Below are 21,222 nucleotides of genomic sequence, written 5' to 3' on the forward strand. Positions count from 1 at the left end.
TTTCTTTAAAAATAATTGCAATGCTGGATGCTTTGAAGGGATGCTAGACCATGGTCTGGGATCCATGAGAAAAAAGGATGATGGTATTTGCATAAGCTCAGCAGTCTGAGTTGCCTGTGGCCACTGAGAAAGCAGAAGTGATGCTGAGAGGCACAAGGAAAGGTCTGCTCCAACCCATTTGCTCTTTCCCCTCTGCAGGGTGTCAGAAGACCCAAAAGTTCCCACCTGGGGAAGATTTTGCCCCTGGGGACACTGTCAGTATCTGGAGACATTTTTGTGTCGTTATAACTGGGGGAGGGGGGTGCTGATATTAACAGACAGAGGCCTGGGTTGTTGCTAACTACGTTACGTCGCATGCTTTAACCCCCGACAACTAAGAATTATCTGGCCCTAAATGTCAGTAGTGCTGAGAATGGAAACCCTGGTGGAGGCTGAACCTTCCCGGACTTACCTTACACTGCAGTACGGTGGTAGGACAGATGGCCCTGGGGCTTATGGGACACACAGAAATCTGAGTGGGGAAACTGAGGACACTGGTCTGAGGTTAAAGGCCAAGAGAGTCAGAAGGCAACCTGCCTAAGGAGCATTAAGCAGAATCCTCTCTCTTATATTTCTGCCAGGGAAAGAGAGCATGCCAAAACCTGTTACAATAGTGGCCGATAAGAAGCTGCTGCTAGGGAAAAAAATGTAACATATATAATAAGGGGCACACCTTAAAAACAAAAGGAAGCCCCAGAAATATAGCTGTTACCAAGTTCTCTTCTCTTGTGGCATCTTCAAGCTCTCTAAGCTCTTCCTCCCCAGAGAAAACTTAATGGCATCTGCCTTAGAGTTACCTGTCCCTTCTCTCTTTAACTCTTGCCTGTTTGTTTCTTCCTCCCCCTCTAAGAACATAGAATTGGTGCTAGCCATGTTAGGCCTCCAAAGTGAAGTGAGTGTTAATGTCCCTCATCACTTATCTACCCTCATGGCTCCTGGAAGCTGAGGGACCAGCCATGTTCTTGTGCTGGTGGGCAAGTGCCATGGCCGACCTAGAATGAAGCAGGAAGCCAACTGGGAAGTCTGCCCACTAGACCCTGGCCTGAGCTGGAGGATACAGTCACACTAACTGTAGGGTCAAACTCACTTGGCTACATGGGAAAACTGGTGTCAAATATTAACTATTGGTGAAGAAATCAGAGTCCTCCATGATGTACAAAATGTATTCTAAATGGATGATTACCTAAAAGAGGCAGGGTTAGTCATCTGCTAAATGATTCACCAAAAATAACACTGAGACTTAGACATAAATACTTTTTTTGGTAAATCCTTGGGAAGGCTAATACATTAAACCCTGCCAGTCATTCATACATTAAACCCTGCCAGTCATTTATATACCTACATATGACTGGCTTTATCGGCTCAACAGGAAAGCACATTGGATTTGCTTTTTGTCACTAAAGTCATGTTTTGATAGAATTGATTTAAGAGCTGTTGGTGACAAGGAAAGATAACTAGTGGTCATATGACTTAGAGGTCTAAGACTGTCATTATGGTAGCAAAATGGAATTGTCGGACAAGCTAGGCTTCTGGCTTCTGGTGAATCAGGAAGTCAAAAGGCAGACGGCCTGCTGGGCTGTGTGCCTACTGTCTCTGCTGGCCTGACCCAGGTGGAACAATCAGTCTGGCCAGAGGATAATTGACTACTCCAGGAAAAAAGCAAAAATAACGTGACTAAAATAAATAATGTTATAGTCCTGAGGTCATCTCCACTCCTCCCTTATAGAAATGGCAACCAAGGACCCTTTTAAAGACAATGAGACAATTTATCTGTTAAAATAAAAATTCCAACCCCACCTTCACTCCAGAAACAGAGAAACAAAAAAATAAAGGGCCTAACAAACTAAGCAATACATAACAGACAAGAAAGACCTTTTGCAGGCTAACATATTAAGCTCTTTGTGCCATTCAGACAGTTCCAAATGACTGATTTTGGCACATTTCCCCCATCACACTGATTCTGCTTTTTGTCAGAATGGCCACTTATTTTAAGAAAATGAGGGTACTGGGCACACAGGGTGTGCTAGACCAAATCATAAAGGCTGCAAAGATTGGGATAATGACAATTCAAATGTGGTTCATGTTACCTTTACATGGGTTTACTATGGAGTCTGTGAAGGGGCAAAGCATAAGACTTACAAAAAGCCAGGCCTGCAAGTCAGTGGCCTAGGAACTCTGGTGAATTCCTGTTTCTCACAAGAGCATACTTGAGCGTGGTGGTCATGGCAGCCATGACATGAGGAATCAGACAGAGTTTGATTCTTCATTTCTTACAGGCTGCCAAGACCACCTTGCCATCTAGACTGTCACGTCAACTGCTTTTTATAGTGATTAAGCTTTTGGCTGGCAGGTATAGAGAGAGGAACACTTCAGCATTCAGGGGGTCTATGCAATTAACTACGTATGGAAGTTCTTATTGAGTCCATTACAGACTCATTTGTTTTGTCACTTTCGGTGCCAGAAGGCCTACTCAACAGTTCAGCGTGCCTGCCCTGGCCATAGCCTACTACAGTGAATAACAGAAGAAAGCTCACAGGCACCACCTCTTGAATAATTCAACAATAGCCAGAGTTTCCTGAGCACTGACTATGAGCCAGGCACTGTGCTCATCACTTTAAAGGTATGAGCGCATTTAATCCTCACTCTACCCAAAGTCCAACTCTCTTAGTGCCTGGGTCTGCCTGGAGTTGGGGCATGTGCCAGCAGAATGGTCAGTTAATAAGTCTGTCTGACTAGGCATGAACTTGTCTTGAAATTGGGACAGTTCATTAGAGAGCCATGAGGTTAAGACGGCAGCACCAAAGGGTCACCTGCAGTGTAGCCCTTACTTTCTACCCTCCCATCAGGTGGTCCTTCAAGGGCCAAACCTTGGAAATTATAAAACCATTTAGGAAAGAAGGTGGACTTCTCAGAGGAGCACAATAAATATTTGCTGAATATTGGAATAGATAGTACACTTGCCTTCATCTTATCTGGAACACTTTCCCTCTCCAACTATACTTCATTGAGAGTTGTCTGGGTGTACATATTCAATATGCAGAGAAAGCTCATAATTTCATTAATCACCTCCCCTGACTGTTTTCATTGCCTAACGCTAGGAATCCTTGCTCTAAAGACGTGGTTATCAACTGAGGACAAATTTGCCGCCCCTAGGACATTTTTGATCGTAGCACTGGGCAGGGGAAGGGACTTTGCCACTGGTACCTAATGAACAGAAGCCATGAATGATGCCGAACTTCTTATAATGCAGAGGATAGCTCCCCACAACAAAGAATTATTAGGCCAGAATGTCAGTAGTGCCAAGGTTGAGAAACTCTGCTGTAGACTTTGAACAGCTTCTCAATCATGGAGAGTCCTTCGTCTCACTTATACAGCGTTATAGTTTCACAGTTCAGAACTATGGATGTTTACCCGGCGTGCCTAGTGATTCTGATGCAGGGTTCCCTGACACAAACTTTGGGAAACACTGCACTAGGTTTCTAGTTTTCATGTTTGCTCGCCTAGGATACATATGTGGGTTCCCCTGCTTAGAGAGCTCTGATCTATCCTCTAATGATCTAGCCTGTAACTGCCCAACTCATTTTATTGCATATTGTAAAGCTCATCAGAAAGAGATGAAATCTCCCACATTTTCAAAAAAAATTGTATTACCTATTAATGTAATGAATAGGATATTGCAAACAAGCTGTGCTGTCTTCCTAAGACAATGGGTGTGTTTTTACCGGTGACAATATAGTGTTTGAATACACTAGGCTGATACTGTTTCCCAGCATTAGATAGGCAAGCATCGTTTCGCACTTAGGAGACCATATGTCAAGGACAGATCGTTAGCTATCATGACAAAATGGAAATGGTGTGTTATCTGTTGAGCATTAAAAGTGATGAGCACTACAGGGGGTTTCTGATGAAAGGAGGAGTCAGTGAATAATTTTGAACATTGTTCACTCATTGTTTCTTGTCTCTCCCTCCCTCCCTCCCTCCCTCCCTCCTTGTCTTTTCCCACATCTAGCTGAAAAACCTATGCTTTCATTTTCCATTAAATTCAGGCTGCTTAAGAAGTTCACACTGCATTCTCAGTACTAATGGATATATAATTGTGGTGTAAGGAAGACAAGGGGTAAACAGGCCTTACGGCGATTTGTCCTTTCTTACTGCTAAGAGTTCTCTGGGCTATACCCAGCCTGAATTAAAATCAGATGCTGCCATGGGAATCAAACGAAGTGAAACAAAAACACAGTTTCCTGACATACCTACCAGTACGCATCACAGTAGAAAGAGACCTGCTTTGAAATCAGACAAACCTAGGGGCCCCTGAGTGGCTCACAGTCAGTTGAGCGTCCGACTTGGGCTCAGTTCATGATCTCACAGTTCGTGAGTTCGAGCCCTCCGTTGGGCTCTGTGCTGACAGTGAAGAGCCTGCTTGGGATCCTCTCTCCTTCCCTCTTTCTCTGCCCCTCCCGCCACTCATGCACACGCTCTCTTGCTCGCTCTCTCTCTCTCAACAATAAATAAACGTTAAAAACAATAAAAACAGGGGCGCCTGGGTGGCTTAGTTGGTTAAGCATCCGACTTTAGCTCGGGCCATGATCTCACGGTTCGTGGGTTCAAGCCCCGCATCCGACTCTGTGCTGACAGCTCAGAGCCTGGAGCCTGCTTCGCATTCTGTGTCTCCCTCTGTCTCTGCCCCTACCTCACTCATGCTCTGTCTCTCTGTGTCTCTCTCTCAAAAATAAATAAATTGTAAAAAAGAAAAAAGAAATCAGACAAACTTTGGTTACAATACTGGACCTCCATTAATTATCTGAGAAGTCTGGAGCAGAAAACCTCAGAGAGCCCCAGTTTTCATATCTGTACTACCATAGCAATCTACTTCCTAGGCTTATTGTAAAGGTTAGATAATGCACCATATGTGAAATCCCTAGCACATAATAAGTGCATGCACATTGTAGCTACAAAATAAAATTTATTAATTTATTCTCAACCAAATTATCTTCACTTAGACTCTAATCCATAAGTTTAAAATATATTTCCATAGACTGTCCTTTTCTTCTTTAAGACTTCATGACTTACTTAGTATTACTATTATTATTTCACTATCATTTTTATTATTTTAATTTATCAGCTCATAATTCTCTGGAGAAGTGTTGACCAGAAACTACACACTATTCATTTCAGAAAGAATAGCCGTGGGGTGAGCTACTCATTTACAAAGGTCATTGCATCACACAAGAAGAGTAAATTGCTATATTCAACTGGAATTTTTCTTTTTTGGGTATTGGAACATAAATAAAACATCGAATTTAAATTGTTGAGCAAAAGATGTCAAACACAAAAGCATACCTTCTGTATGATTCCATTCGTGTAAAATGTAAAAACAGGCAAAATGAATATAAGCTGTTAGAAGTCAGGAAAATGGTAATCTTGGGTGGAGGGTGAGGGGAGGTTAATGAGTGATATTCAATTCTTGATTATGGTGCCGGTAACACAGGGTGCAATCAGTTTGTGAAAATTAATCAAGATAATGCTCATCGTGTGTTAACTTTTCTGTATGTATGTTATATTGAATATCAAGTTAAAAACCTGATTATGGCAAGAAAGTAATATGCATTCTTTTTAGAAGCATTTGAAAAAATATAGACAAAGAACTAAAAATCACCTATAGCTCTACCACCCAAATATAGCCAGTGCTAACATTTTAATTTAATTTAATTTTATTTTATTATTTTGTTATCTTGTTTTTAAACAAAACGACAGCCATGGTGGAACTTTGGAACTACTTTGTTCCATATGTGGAACTTTGTATCTACTTTGGGTAATTTACATTATTTTTTGATAACTTCCCCATGGCATGAAATATTCTTTGAAAATATGGTTTATAATAACTGCATAGAATTTGATTATATGAATATGACTTATCTTATTTGACCAGTCTCATCCGCATGGCATTTAGATTGTTGCCATGTTTTGGGGCTTATAGATAATGCTATTATTAGCAATATCATGCATAAATCTTTGTGCATAGCTGATTATCTCCTTATAATAAGTTACCATAAGTGAAATTACTAAATCAAGCTCTTGAAAAATATTACCAGTTGCTATCTAAAAAGATTCTGTGAACCTATACTCTCAATGGCAGTAGTCAAAAGTACCACTGTCTCTGCATCATTATCATCGCAAGCTAATAGAGTTGATATTAACACTTTACTGCGAGCCAGTCACTATACATGTTTTTTTCTCATTTATTACTCACAATAAGTCTATGAGGCAGGGACTCTTGTCCTTATTTACAGATGTGGAGGCTGAAGGCTCAGCAAACAACTTTCTCAGCAAGCAGTTAACAGACCTTCAGCCTTTTTCATTACAGAGCGCAAGATTTTCACTCCCACACCCCTACATTCACTTTGTGTTGGTGTTTTAAAAATTGTCATTTTGGTGGACAAAATACGGCAATACGTTTTTATTTGTACCTTTGACTATTAGCAGGCTTTCTTTTTTCTTTCCATGGTCAGTGATTCTTTTCACTTCCTCTCTTGTCAATAGCCTCGTCATGAGCTTTAATTTCTAGTGGCTTGTCGATCTTTTTTCAGTAATTTTTAAAAATGTATAAGAACGACATATACATATGGTAAAAATGGCAAACAGTACGAAATTAGTCTCTATCCCCAAACAGAACTCTATCCTCACCGTGAAATGAAATGGGGTCACAAATGTCAAGGGGTTTTAAGATGGAGCCAGGAGGCCATTAAGGAGGTGGCCTTATTCGCATCCTACCGGTGGGACCATGAACTTTTGAACTGGTCCAAAGCGCAAATCTTCCGAGGTCTCAGCCCAAACACCTGCAACTTGCTACAGTAAGAGACTGTGCTTAGTGACAGCCTTAGCAACCAATTATATTCGGTCCAGATTAGCTTTTTGCCTCCAACACCAATCAAAAATTCTTTGTAAGCAACATATACAAGCATTCCCTTTTTGCCTGAAAAACCCCTGACTTTTGCTCCCTAGTGGGACGCTATTTGCGTTTCTATCCAAATCTTTGTACCCCGCATTGCAGTCCTTTGATCCCAAATAAATGCTCTTGCTTAGTTATTGCCTCCTGAAGATTTTAGGTTGACATGGACCATCTAAATTTTACAATTACCAACAGTTTACTGTGTACCCTTGCAGAAACTTTCCATGCTCATACTTCACACACACACACACACACACACACACACACACACACACACTTTTTTTTTATACCTCTATTAGTTTTCTAGGGCTGTCATAACAAAATACTACAGAGTGAGTGGCATAAAGTATAAACCTTTATTTTCTCACATTTCTTGGAGCTGGAAGTTCAGATCAAAGTGCTAACTGGGTTGGTTTCTTCTGAGGCCTCACTCCTTGGCATGTAGATTACCACCTTCTGACTATAAGTTCCCATGCCCTTCTCTCTGTGTGCTGTCTGTAACCTAATCTCTTGTTATAAGGACAATAATCGTATTTGATTAGGACCCACCCAAATGACCTCATTTTACTTTAATTGCCCCTTTAAAGATACTGTCTCCAAATACAGTCATATTCTCAGGTCCTGGGGGGTTAGAACTTCAACATATGAACTTTGAGGGGACACAATTTAGCCCATACCAAAGGGAAAATACTACGTACAGTATAGCATCTTGATTCTTAAACTTAATTCAGTTCGAGATCAACCCATCTTAGCACACGAAGATCTACTGTATTAATTTAAATGGAGGCATTTTACTTCATCTTGCAGGTATAATGGAAATCAGTTAGCCAATTTGCCATAGGTGGATGTTTGGGTGATATCTGTGTATTTGAGGTCATAAATAATGCCACTGTGAACATCACTGTAGGTATATCTTTCTGTACATCTGTGAATATATCTGAGTATAACTTTAAAAGCAGAATAATTTTTGGGGTGCCTGGGTGGCTCAGTTGGTTAGGCATCTGACTCTTGGCTTAGGCTCAGGTCACGATCTCACGGTTCATGGGTTTGAGCCCTATGTCGGGCTCTGCACTGATGGCCTGGAACCTGCTTGGGATTCTGTCTCCCTCTCCCTCTGCTCCTCTCCTCCTTGATCTCTCTCTGAAAATAAAAAATTGAACATTTAAAACAAATAAAAGTAGAACCATTTGATAAAAGATTATATTCACTGAAAGTTTGGATGGAACTTGCCAAATTATCTATTATACCAAAAATGAAACAGAAGTCCTAATTTCTCACACCCTTGACAACACTGGATGTTTGAAACTTTTATATTTGATATTTGATAGGTAGAATATGACATCTTATTAGATTGAAATTAATTTCATATGTTTATAACTATTAGAATCTCTTTATTAAATGTTTTGTATGTCATCCTAAGATATTTTCTATTATGGTCTTTTCATTTGCTTATTTTATTTTTAAGAGCTCTTTATATATATTAAGGAAATTGGCCATTTGTCATATGTATTGCATGGGTGTTTTGTAGTTTCTCTTTTATTTTTTTATTGCATATTTTTGTGAACAGAAATTTAAATACACAATGTGTAGTGTGTGTCAGTGTATACACATACATACTATTTATTTATTTATTTATTTATTTATTTATTTATTTTTAATATGAAATTTATTGTCAAATTGGTTTCCTCACAACACCCAGTGCTCATCCCAACAGGTGCCCTCCTCGATACCCATCACCCACCCCCCCCATAAACCCTCAGTTTGTTCTCAGTTTTTCAGAGTCTTTTATGTTTTGGCTCCCTCCCTCTCTAATCTTTTTTTTTTTTCCTTCCCCTCTCCCATGGTCTTCTGTTAAGTTTCTCAGGATCCACACAAGAGTGAAAACATATGGTATCTGTCTTTCTCTGTATGGCTTATTTCACTTAGCATCACACTCTCCAGTTCCATCCACGTTGCTACAAAGGGCCATATTTCGTTCTTTCTCATTGCCATGTAGTACTCCATTGTGTATATAAACCACAATTTCTTTATCCATTCATCAGTTGATGGACATTTAGGCTCTTTCTATAATTTGGCTATTGTTGAAAGTACTGCTATAAACTTTGGGGTGCAAGTGCCCCTATGCATCAGCAGTCCTGTATCCCCTGGGTAAATTCCTAGCAGTGCTTTTGCTGGGTCATAGGGTAGATCTATTTTTAATATTTTGAGGAACCTCCACACTGTTTTCCAGAGCGGCTGCACCAGTCTGCATTCCCACCATCAGGGCAAGAGGGTTCCCGTTTCTCCACATCCTCGCCAGCATCTCTTTTTTCCTGATTTGTTCATTTTAGCCACTCTGACTGGCATGATGTGGTATCTGAGTGTGGTTTTGATTTCATACATACTTTTTATATAGAACTAGTTGCTCGCACTGCCAGCACACCACTGCCCAAGAACCTTTGGGCCATTGCAGTGTGGGTTTTATCCATTGTGAGGCGGGAGGGCACTGAGAGGATTTTCAGAAGAGGAAACAACAGGACGTAACTTGTGATTTAGTGGAATCTAACAGGGTCACTGCAGCTTTCATACTGAGCAGAGACTATAGGATGGAGGTATACAGGCCAGTTAGGAGGCTACCGGCAATGATTCAAGAAATAGATGCTGACGGTTAGGACCAGGGTGGTAGGAGGGAAGATAGTGAGAAATTGTCAGATTCTGGATATGTGTTGAAGTTAGAATCCACAGGGCTGCTGGATTAAATGTATATTTTGAAATTAGGAGCGAAATCAGGGATGACTCTAAGGGTTGGGGCCTGAGCAACAAAATAAGTGGTGTTGCCATTTGCTGAGACAGGGCGGACTATGGGAGGAAGTTTGGAGGAGATTTCAGAAGCTGCTTTGCATCCCTGTATTTTAAGATCACCACCTCCAAGTGCTGATGTGAAGTATTCGGATATAAAAGTGTGCAGATCAATTCACATTTTCGGATATAAATCTGTGAGGCATCAGCATATAGATATCTAAAATCATGCGACTGGAGAGGCGCCTGGGTGGGTCAGTCGGTTAAGCGTCTGACTCTGGCTCAGGTCATGATCTCACTGTTCGTGAGTTCGAGCTCCACATTGGGCTCTGTGTTGACAGCTCAGAGCCTGGAGCCTGCTTCTGATTCTGTGTCTCCCTCTCTCTCTGCCCCTCCCCCACTCATACTCTGTCTCTATCTCTCTCAAAAATAAATAAACATTAAAATTTTTTTTAATTAAAAAAATAAGATCATGCCACCATGTGAGTGGAAGTAAACAGACTAGCAAAATCCTAGAAGGACTGAAATCTGGTATATTCCAATATTTAGGGGTCAAAATATGAGGAAGAACAAGCAAAGGAGAATGGCGAAAATTGGCTAAACATATAGAGAAAACAAAATGAGTGTGATTTCCTAGAAGTCAAATAAGGACAGTACTTCAGAATCAGAAGTGATCAGCTGTGTCAAATCCTGCTGATGGGTCAAAGAAGACGAAGTCAGAAGCGATCCCTGGATTTAGCGATGTGAACGTCATTTGGCAATCTAGGGTAAGAGCAGCTTCAGTGGAGTGCTGGGGTAAAAAGCTTATATGAATAGTTCCAGAAAAAAGAAGAGGAGATAAATTTCAGATAAGGAATGTAGAGAGCTGTTTCAAGGAGCTTTGCTATGAAGGGAAAGATAAAATGGGGCAGTAGTTGAAGAGTAAAATGGGGTAAAGAGAGCTTTTTTATACTGAGAGCAATATTGAAATGTTTATATGCTGAAGGCAATGGTCTACGAGGTGGAGAGGGCTTGAAGATGCAGAGGAGAGAGGGGAAATTGCTCCAGTGGGCAAAAAAAGTTGGAACCTAGTGCACAAGTGGGGAAGGATTGGGACTTAAGAGCATGAGCAGTCAACCATAGCAACAAGAAAGAAAGTGAAATACATGACCGCGGGTACCGGTAGGTGTGTACATGAAGAAGTGGGAGCTTTGGGAAATTCTAATTGCTTATATATTTTGCAGAGTGTGAGCAAAACCTAGGAGGTGTTACAAGTTTGAGGGAAGAAGGGAAAGTATGAAATGGTCCTTTAGGAGAGTGGGAAAGAACAAACTAGGGGGATATATATGGATGCTGATTTCCAGTGGTGAATTCTGAATTCCGAGGGTGAATGCCCAGGCTGCTGTAACAAAATCCCACAGACTAGGTGGCTTAACCAACATTTTTTTAAATATAATTTATTGTCAAATTGGTTTCCATACAACATCCAGTGCTCATCCCAACAAGTGCCCTCTGGCTTAACCAACATTTATTTCTCACAGTTTTGGAGGCTGGGAAGTCTGAGATCAGGGTGCCAGCACAGTTATGTTCTGTTGACAGCTCTTTCCCTGGCTTGCAGATGTCACCTTTTTGCTGTATCTTCACGTGGGCAGAGAAAGAGAGAGCTAGCTCTCCAGTCTCTTCTTATAAAGACACTCATCCTGGGGCGCCTGGGTGGCGCAGTCGGTTGAGCGTCCGACTTCAGCCAGGTCACGATCTCGCGGTCCGTGAGTTCGAGCCCCGCGTCGGGCTCTGGGCTGATGGCTCAGAGCCTGGAGCCTGTTTCCGATTCTGTGTCTCCCTCTCTCTCTGCCCCTACCCCGTTCATGCTCTGTCTCTCTCTGTCCCAAAAATAAATAAACATTGAAAAAAAAAATTAAAAAAAAAAAAAAAAGACACTCATCCAGGGCGCCGGGTGGCTCAGTTGGTTAAGCGTCTGACTTTGGCTCAGGTCATGATCTCACAGTTTGTGGGTTCAAGTCCCGCATCAGGCTCTGTTCTGACAGCTCACAGCCTGGAGCCTGCTTTGGATTCTGTGTCTCCCTCTCTCTGCCCCTCCCCAGCTCATGTACGTGCGTGCACATGTGCTCTCTCTCTCTCTCAAAATAAATAAACATTGAAAAAAAAATTTAAAGACACTCATCCCGTCATGAAAACCCCACCTTCAGGTCCCTATCGAAACCTAATAACTTTCTAAGGGCCTACCCCCCCAAATACCAACACATTGAAAGTCAGGACTTCAACATATGAATGGGGGGGGCACATTCAGTCTATAACAGATGTTTTTCAAGCAACTCCTATCAATATGTCCCAAATTAAAATACAACTACCCTTCACCTGTATTTCTATTCCTTACTAAGTGGTAACTAACATTTACTGAGCCAGGCACTGTGCTAAACCCTTTATCATCATCATCTTATTCAGTCTTCACTGTAACCCTATTTGTTGGCTATAACTGCTTTCCACGTTTTGCAGATGAGGAAACTGAGGCTAGGAGATATATTTTTTATGAGTTTACAAAACTATTACATGGCAAAACCATTATTCAAATCCAACTCTGTTGGATCTCCAGGGCCATAGTTTTTAACTACATAGAGAGCCTTATGGGACATTGTAAAGACTGTGGATTTTCCTTAGCATGAGATGTATATTTTAAACCACAATACATCTCAGTTGTTCAAGGAAGAATTCAAGAAGTGGCAGGTAGAATAATGACCCCCTGCAGATGCCTAGGTCTTAATCCCTGTAATCCATCAATATGTTACATTATAAGGCAAAGAGGAATTGAGGTTCATATAGAATGAAGATTGCTAATCAGAAGATAGGGAGATTATCTGGGTCAGCCCAATGTAATCAAAAGGATCCTTAAAAGTAAAAAAAAACTGAGGAAGAATAAAAGAGATGCAGAGAGGTACTAGTGTGAGAGGCCTTGGTCCAAAATTGCTGGCATTGAAAATGGAGAAATGGGGCCATAGGACAAAGGAATGTGGGTGGCTTTTAGAAGGTGGAAAAGCCAAAGAAATGGATTCTGTCCTTGAGCCTCCAAAAGGAATGCAGCCTTGTATACCTTGATTTTAGACATCCGTTTAGGACTTCTGAACTTCAGAATTTTAAGATAATAAATTTCTGTTATTTTAAGACACTCAGTTTGTGGTAATTTGTTACAGCAGCAATAGGAAACTGATACAATTCTAGAAAGGATTTAAGCTTCTCACTCAGTTAATATCTTCAGACAGGGTATTCTTTTCTATCTTCATTTTTATTTAATTCAGCACATCATTATTTTTCAACTGGATATTTGCAGTATTTGATGGTTTTCTTACCTTTCTCATACAAGCCATCATCCACATTTGTGCAACATAACTCATCATTCTAAAATACCCAAAATTACACTGTGAAGCATATTCAATTAGAAGGGATCGAGCCTTGGATCGAGCCATGGAAATGGAGGAAGAAATCATTTCTTTCTTATTTCTGTGTATGATTCGTTTTGTCTTGTTTAAGCCATTTGTTTCTCTTGAACTTCCCCTCATTATTGTGTCCAGACGGATAGTTTATTTTGTTTAGAAACACAGCGGTACAGAGCACAGGAAGGTGGATGGTCATCCCATTTGGCAGTCATGTGGGTACATCTCTAGTTCTTGTTCTCTCTTGACACAAGGCCATGGCAGCACAAGTGGGAGATTCGTTTTCATACTCCCCGTTAAGAAACTATTAATAAGCAGCTGCTGGTGCCTACTTGGAAGTAAAACTGCATTTGATAGCCTTTGGAAGCTTTTTACACTAGTTGGGAAAGTGCAATGAAGGAACAATGATTATTCTCTTGTTATTTCAAAACACAAGCAGAGGCAAAGAAATATTTACCCCAACTGATTCCTAGGTTCTAGTGTTCTATATTTGAATTGTTCATTTGTCATTATAGAATGAGGACTAGAATTCTAAATTCAAAGGGTGAATTCTATCTTTAATCCTCATTGCAGGTACGGCCTCAAAACAAGCTACTATACCCAGCAGATTTCAGTTTGCTCATGTAGAAAAATGAAAGTAGAAAGGAAATTAATTTGAGTCAGGTGCTGGCTACACACATACATACACTCTCTCATCTAATCTCCAGGAAAAAGCAAAGGCATTTTAGCTCACAGATTTGTCTTTTCACTCTTCTATCTAAAAGCCAAAAGCATCGTGATACCTTATAGGCTGAAATATAAACTCTGGATAACTGTGGACCTTAGTTGTAATTCTTGGAGGCAGTATCCATTTCTCCCAAAGGACATCAAAAAACCTGGTTTCTAGTAACTAGTGTGCTACTTATAAGCTGTGTGACTCTGGGGAAACCATGTACTCCCTCTAGGCCTCAGTTTTTTCCCCTCCATAAAATAAGAAGATTGGGTTATTTCTACAATCCTTTCCCTTTGCTAATCTATGCCAGGAGTTGGCAATCATTTTCTGCAAAGGGCCAGATAGCAACTAGATTTTGCAGGGCACGATTTCCCTGTCACAACTATTCAACTCTGCCTTTACAACACAAAAACAGCTGTAGACAATATGTAAATGAACAGGCATGACTGCATTCCAATAAAACTCTTTTTACAAAACAGATGATGGCTTGCTTTTGGCCCAGGGGACTTAGTCTGCTGACCCCTGGTCTATGCAGCAATAAAGGATTTTGTGTCAACTCTTCCCTTTCCTGTTTGAACCAATATATCAAGAACTATATTTGACACATGCCTAAAGACGTGTCTCTAGTGAGGCAGTTTATTTATGTGCTTCAGTTTTTCTAAAATCTGGATAAAGCTGAGAATTTAGAGAAACATGGGCCAGGTTTTGGTTGCAGTTTATTAAGAACAGCACTGACTTACATCAATGTGATAGAAACAGCGAGAATCTTAAATGAATTAAAGTTACATAACAATTAATATAGGTATGAAATGTTATTCTTGTCTCTTTGTTCCACTTTTAATGTATCTTATATGAATTAATTGTATATGCACTCATACCAATGCAGCTAGTTTATTGACATGCATCAAAATGTACTTTGGATTACTTTTTAAGTTATCCGAAACATTGCTTTATGGGGGCGCCTGGGTGGCTCAGTTGGTGAAGCATCAGAGTCTTGATCTTGGCTTAAGTCATGATCTCATGGTCCATGAGATCAAGCCTCACCTTGGGCTCTGCACTGGCCCTGTGAAACCTGCTTAGGATTCTTTGTCTTCCTCTCTGTCCGCCCCTCCCTTGCACGCACGCTCTCTCTGTCTCTCAAAATAAATAAATAAACATTAAAAAAACATTGCTTTTTTGAAATGCACAATGAGACTAATTGCCTACAAGACAATATTTTGCCAACTATGGCAGGGAGAGGGGTATGAAAGGTTCTCATGAATTTCTGCAGAGAGTAGATGGCCAGACAGCCTGTTAGATATATTTGATTAGATTCCACAACTGAAAAGTAGAGGAAGTGAAAACTGGAAGGTGTCCTGGAAATCACTGTCAAGCTCAGCATTGGAACTAAGAGTTAACATTGTGTCTGTGTACTGTTAGCTTTCCATATGGATGACCTGGCCAGCTCTGCCAATGGACCTTTCTTTCTTTTTTGGGGGGTGGGGGTGGGGTGGGGGTGTTGTTTAATTCTTAGTGCCTAAGATGAGTCTGATACCAGTGTGTTACCAAAGCTATTCATCACAGTAAGAAGTTTTTCTGAAAGCAAGAGGAAGTTCTTTGGGCACACTGATAAATTTCCCCAAAGCAAGTTTGCAGTGTGGGCTTCTAAATCAGCAAGTTTGATGTTTGTGTGTTCTCTTTATTTTATATTCTCATTATTTCTTTCTGCTCAGCAATGCCTTCAACTTCACTTGTTCAGGGATTTCAGTCATAGAAAATATTCAGAGGGCATGGGCAGATGGTGAATTCACCGGGGAGTTGCTGCAATTCTCTGATTCATTCCATCAGTCTAGAATTATACAGAAACAATCCCAGTATAAGCTTAAGCATATTCTGCCTCGAAGAAAGACAGAAACAACAAAATGATTAAAAAATAAATTTGAGTAGCCCTCCGTTTTCCCGGTAGAATACTTCTAATTAGATTTTGGCTGAACTCTGCCAGTTCCTCACCCCTGATAGCATTTTTCAATTCTATATTGCATTTTTATCAGTGTCATTTTGGTTGTAATGACATTTCTCATGATTCTTTTGATCTGATCAGCCTTTCATGAATTTTAGAAATAAATGTATATTTATTGTATAAGCTTTAGCTTTTTCAGGTGCTTACTTTTGACCTGATCCACTTCTGTTATTTTGCAAATTAGAAACAAAATTTATCATGATACAAAAAGACGTACACATAGGCGCAAATGTATGTGTGTGTGTGTGTTTATATCTGTATTCAATCTTCTGTTTCCGTAGATCTCTGTCAATTCCTGTGGTTTTCAGTGAAGTGCGGTTTTGGTCCCTATGGCGCAATTGGCAACGTTTGAACACATTTTTGATTGTCGCGATCTGGGGGATGAGGGAATGGGTAGGGAGCGTGGAAAGTCCTCCTGGCATTTAATGGCTAGAAGCCAGAAATGCTACAACAATTCTGCAGTGCACAGGTCAGCTTTCCCACCTGCACCCAGGAAAGGGAATCACCCCGCCCAATTTGTCAATAATGCCGAGGTTGAGAAATTCTGGTGTTATTTAAAAGCATGTAGAGATGTCTGCATGCAATTCAAGCAATTCTATATGAAGTCACAGATCTTTGACATACCATGGATCTTTATGGTGCATATAGGAAGGGCTCACGGGAAAGCTCTAGAAACTTTTTTCTAATGATATAGAATGAATTCTTGTACTAAGAACATTATAAAATGGGAAATCTTGCAATGCACACAAATTAACCTATTTATCTTGGAAAATGACCCAGAAGCTTTGGTTAAGAATATATATTTATCTTTGTAGTTACCTTTATAGTTTTATCTGCCTGGGGCCCTTTTTTCTATGAATTTCCCTCCCCTCCCCTGCCCTATCCCTTTACCTCCTCTATCCGAGTAATAGAGGAGCTGCCATTTTAATTCAGGGTGAGCCTGGTTCCCGAAAATTTGGGGAGAGCATCTACACACACTCTTTGTCTCTTTGTCTCTCTCTCTGGCTGTGGCCGTTAAACTGGTAACATGCACCAGAGATTTCTATAGCTGTACTTCCGATGATAGGAGTTGAAAAAGCATTGGAGGCCTAGAGGGAGACAGAGACAAAGAGAAGGAGAGAGTGCTTAATGAATTTTGCCACGCATTATGAATATATTCTCTACCGTGGCACTTTTCAAGAAGAGGAAATAAAGAGTAAAGTTGCTTTTTGAATATTTCAGATGATAGACTGTTGGTGTTTTTGAATGAGACATCCTGTGGAAATAGTCTTTAATGAGGCCAAGACTTCTTAAGTCATACATTTATGTATGTGCACGTGTAAGCACACACACCTGCACACACTTTTACACAGATAAGGTCATACCATGTGTCCTATTTTGTTTCTTACTCTTCCACTCATCAATGTATTGTGGATCCCTTTTCATGCCCATCCCATGAATGGGATTCATTCATGCCCATGTTCAGTTGGTCAACGTTTAGGTTGATTCTTACCAATTGGCCCCTATTAAAAACAGTGCTGCAGGAATCATGCTTGTGCAATACACCTTTATGCATTTTCTTTTTTGCTGTCATGTTAGAAGGTATTAATCGAAGATCTACAGAGCTGAAGAATATTTAATTTAAAAAAATTTTAGGCACCTAACTAATTGTACTTCCAAAAAGGCAGGAATAAATTGCTCTCTCACCGTCACTGCCCCTGATACGCCCACATCCTTTCCTGACTGTGGATTTCCTTGTGTTCTCTCATCTTTGTTAATATTTTTCTTCATGATCAACCTAAAGAAGGGAAATATTTTAATTTACATTTTGGATAACTAGTGAAGGTGAGCATCTTGTCATTTTTAATAATCATTTTTTGTTCTTATTTTTCAGTTGACTTTTCATGTTCCTTGCCTATTTTTAAATAATGTTGCTCATCTTTTCAGTTTTGATTTATACAAGCTCTGTGAATGTTAAGGAAATTAGTCTGTTAAATGTATTACAAATACTTCCTCCCAGATTGTCTTTTAACTTTCATTATGGTATTTTTAGCTAAAAAGAGGCTATACATTTTTATATGATCATACTTACCAAATTTTTGTGGCTTCTACATACCAGTGAGGCTTAGAAAGTTGTCTCCCACATCAAGATCACAAAAAGCATTTATAAATATCTTTTGTCTACAGTGGTTTGATTTTTAACATTTAAATATTGGATCTATCTGGAATTTATCTGAGGGCTTTGGAGTGAGGTAGTAATCAAGCTTAGCAGCTAGTGCTTAGGGTCTATGATAAGAAAGACTTGTATCTGGGACACCTGGGTGGCTCAGTGGATTAAGCGTCTGACTTCAGCTCAGGTCATGATCTCCCGGTTGGGTTTGTGGTTCATGGGTTCGAGCCCCACATCAGGCTCTGTGCTGACCGTTCAGAGCCTGAAGCTTGCTTCAGATTCTGTGTCTTCCTCTCTCTCTGCCCCTCCCCTGCTCTCGCTCTCTCTCTCTCTCTCAAAAATAAACATTAAAAAAATTAAAAATAGAAAAGAAAGACTTGTATCTGGCCTCTACCACCTAATAGCCGAGTAACCTTGAGAAAATCACTTAACCTCTTAAAGTCTGTTTCTTCATCTGTAACAAGGGAGGGAACATACTCCCTGACTCATAAGCGTGTGGTGAAAATGAAAGAATCCATTCAAAGAATTCAGAACAAAACTTGGTACATAGTAAGTACATAATTAATATTAGCTGGACTTAGTCTAATTACTATTGCTATTCTCAGGAGATAATCCATTTCCCCCAAATGATTTATTGATTAGTCCATCTTTTCCCCAAAGATTTAAAATGCTGCTTGTATTATATTCCTAATTATGGTATATGATTATATATATATATATATATATATATATATATATATGTCTAAGTGCTCTATTTTATTGCATTGTTCTGTCTATATATTTCCATTGCATAAGTGCCTCATACTTTCAAAATAATTTTATAATAGTAAGCATTCTGCTCCTGTTCCTGGCATTAATTTTGACATTTTAAATTTTTTATGATTAAACATGGAGCTTTTAATTTGACTCATATATTTAATTTGTTAAGAGAGCACAATGAATGCTAAATGCCTTCCAAAAAGCCAGAACAACTTGCGCTTGCAATATTATTCATGAATGTGCCCACTCCTACACCCTTCCTAACAGCAAGTCTCTTCATAGTCTTCCCTCTTTGGTAATATGTTTTTGTTGTTGTTAGGCATCTGAAGGGTGAAAAATATCTTATTTTAATCAGCATTTTATGATACAGGGAGAACTGATATCTTTAAATTACTGCCTTTTCTATGTTTCTCTACTTTTATTCAGGTCTTTTCCTTTTCATTTCCCTCAGTGAAGTCTTATATGGTAGCTTTACTCATTTAGTCCTTTTGCATTGCTTGTTAAATGTATTCCTTGATATTTTATTTTCATTTTATTTTTGACTACTTATGTAAATGGGTCTTTCCCATTACATTTTAATTTGGTTTTGGTTGGTATAAATAGAAGATATAATCAGTGTATATTAATTTTGCATTTATCTTCATGTCAAATATGTGAAATTTGACTTTTTTCTCTTATCTAAATGCATAATCTAGCACTTTTAAAACAACTTTATATAATAGTGGTGAAACCAGCATCTTAATTTTGTTCCTGGAATTAAATTTAGTCTCCCTCAATTTTTTTTACAATAAAATCCAAGGCTTTTAATTTGGGTCATACATTATACTTTTATGGAAGCATTCATGTTTTAATGAAGGTTTAATTTTATGCATTCCTTTATTGGCATCTACAGGATATCCATATTTTTTCCTCTTTTTGACTTATTAATATGATAAATCATATTTATGCAATTCCTATGAGATCCCTGTTACTGAACTCTGCATTCCTAGAATGCCTCCCACTTCATCATTATGTATTATTCTGTTGATCTGCTGTTGGATTATATTAGCAAATATTTCATTTGAGATGTTTGCATCAATACTTGTAAATGGATATTTTTCATTAGTTTTCTCCTCATTTGCTATCTTCATCAGGTTCATGTTGGGTATTAGTATTAAACAGACACATAAAAAGAGGCTCAACATTACACGTCACCAGGGAAATACAAATCAAAACCACAATGAGATACCACCTCACACCTGTCAGAATGTCTAAAATTAACAACACAAGAAACAACAGGTGTTGGGGAGGATGTGGAGAAAGGGGAACTCTCTTACACTGTTGGTGGGAATGCAGACTGTTTCAACCACTCTGGAAAATGGTATGGAGGTTCCTCAAAAAATTAAACATAGAACTACCCTATGACCCAGCAATTGCACTACTAGGTATTTACTGAAAGGATAAAAAAATGGTGATTCAAAGGGGCATGTGCACCCCAATGTTTATAGCAAAGCTATCAACAATAGCCAAAGTATGGAAAGAGCCCAAATGTCCATCGACTGATGAATGGATGAAGAAGGTGTGGTATATGTATACAATGGAATATTACTCAGCTATCAAAAAGAATGAAATCTTGCCATTTGCAATGACATGGATGGAGCTAGAATGTATTATGATACATGAAATAAGTCAGTCAGAGAAAGACAAATACCATATGATTTCACTCATATGTGGAGTTTAAGAAACAAAACATGAACATATGGGAAGGGGAGGGGAAAGAGAAGAGAGGGAAACAAACCACCCGAGACTTAATGATAGAGAACAAACTATGGGTTGATGGAGGGAGATGGGTAGGTGGGTGATGGGTATTAAGGAGGACACTTGTTGTGATGAGCACTGGGTGTTGTATTTAAATGATAAATCATTGAATTCTACTCCTGAAACCAATATTAACCTGTATGCTAACTAACTAGAATTTAAATAAAAATTTGAAGGAAAAAAATGTTGTCAGAAGTCTGTTATATACACTTGACAATAAGGAAAAAAACAAACCAAACAAGATAATTAAAAAGTTAAACAATAGGTGGGAAATGGGGCTAAATAAAATAACTAAGGTACACAGAGGGTAACATGTTATTTCCTTCCTCTCTAGATAGATAGATAGATAGATAGATAGATAGATGCATAATATAGATGCATATATATATATAATGCATAGATGTTATAGGGTGTTAAAAATCGAAATTCAACAAAGTAAATTTGAAGATCTAATTGGTTTTATGAAACAATGAATCGGGCAGCACCCCATATAACAAGTAGAAAATGGGAGATTCTTATAGAAAGGTGGAGCAAGAAAGTTATTAGCAAAAGAGAAGTATTGTTTCAGGCGAGGTTGCTTTCCTTTAGGGGGAAGAGCAGGGGGTCTCACCATGA

This window comes from Leopardus geoffroyi, chromosome X, assembly GCF_018350155.1.
Source record: "Leopardus geoffroyi isolate Oge1 chromosome X, O.geoffroyi_Oge1_pat1.0, whole genome shotgun sequence".
In the NCBI taxonomy this organism is placed as follows: Eukaryota; Metazoa; Chordata; class Mammalia; order Carnivora; family Felidae; genus Leopardus; species Leopardus geoffroyi.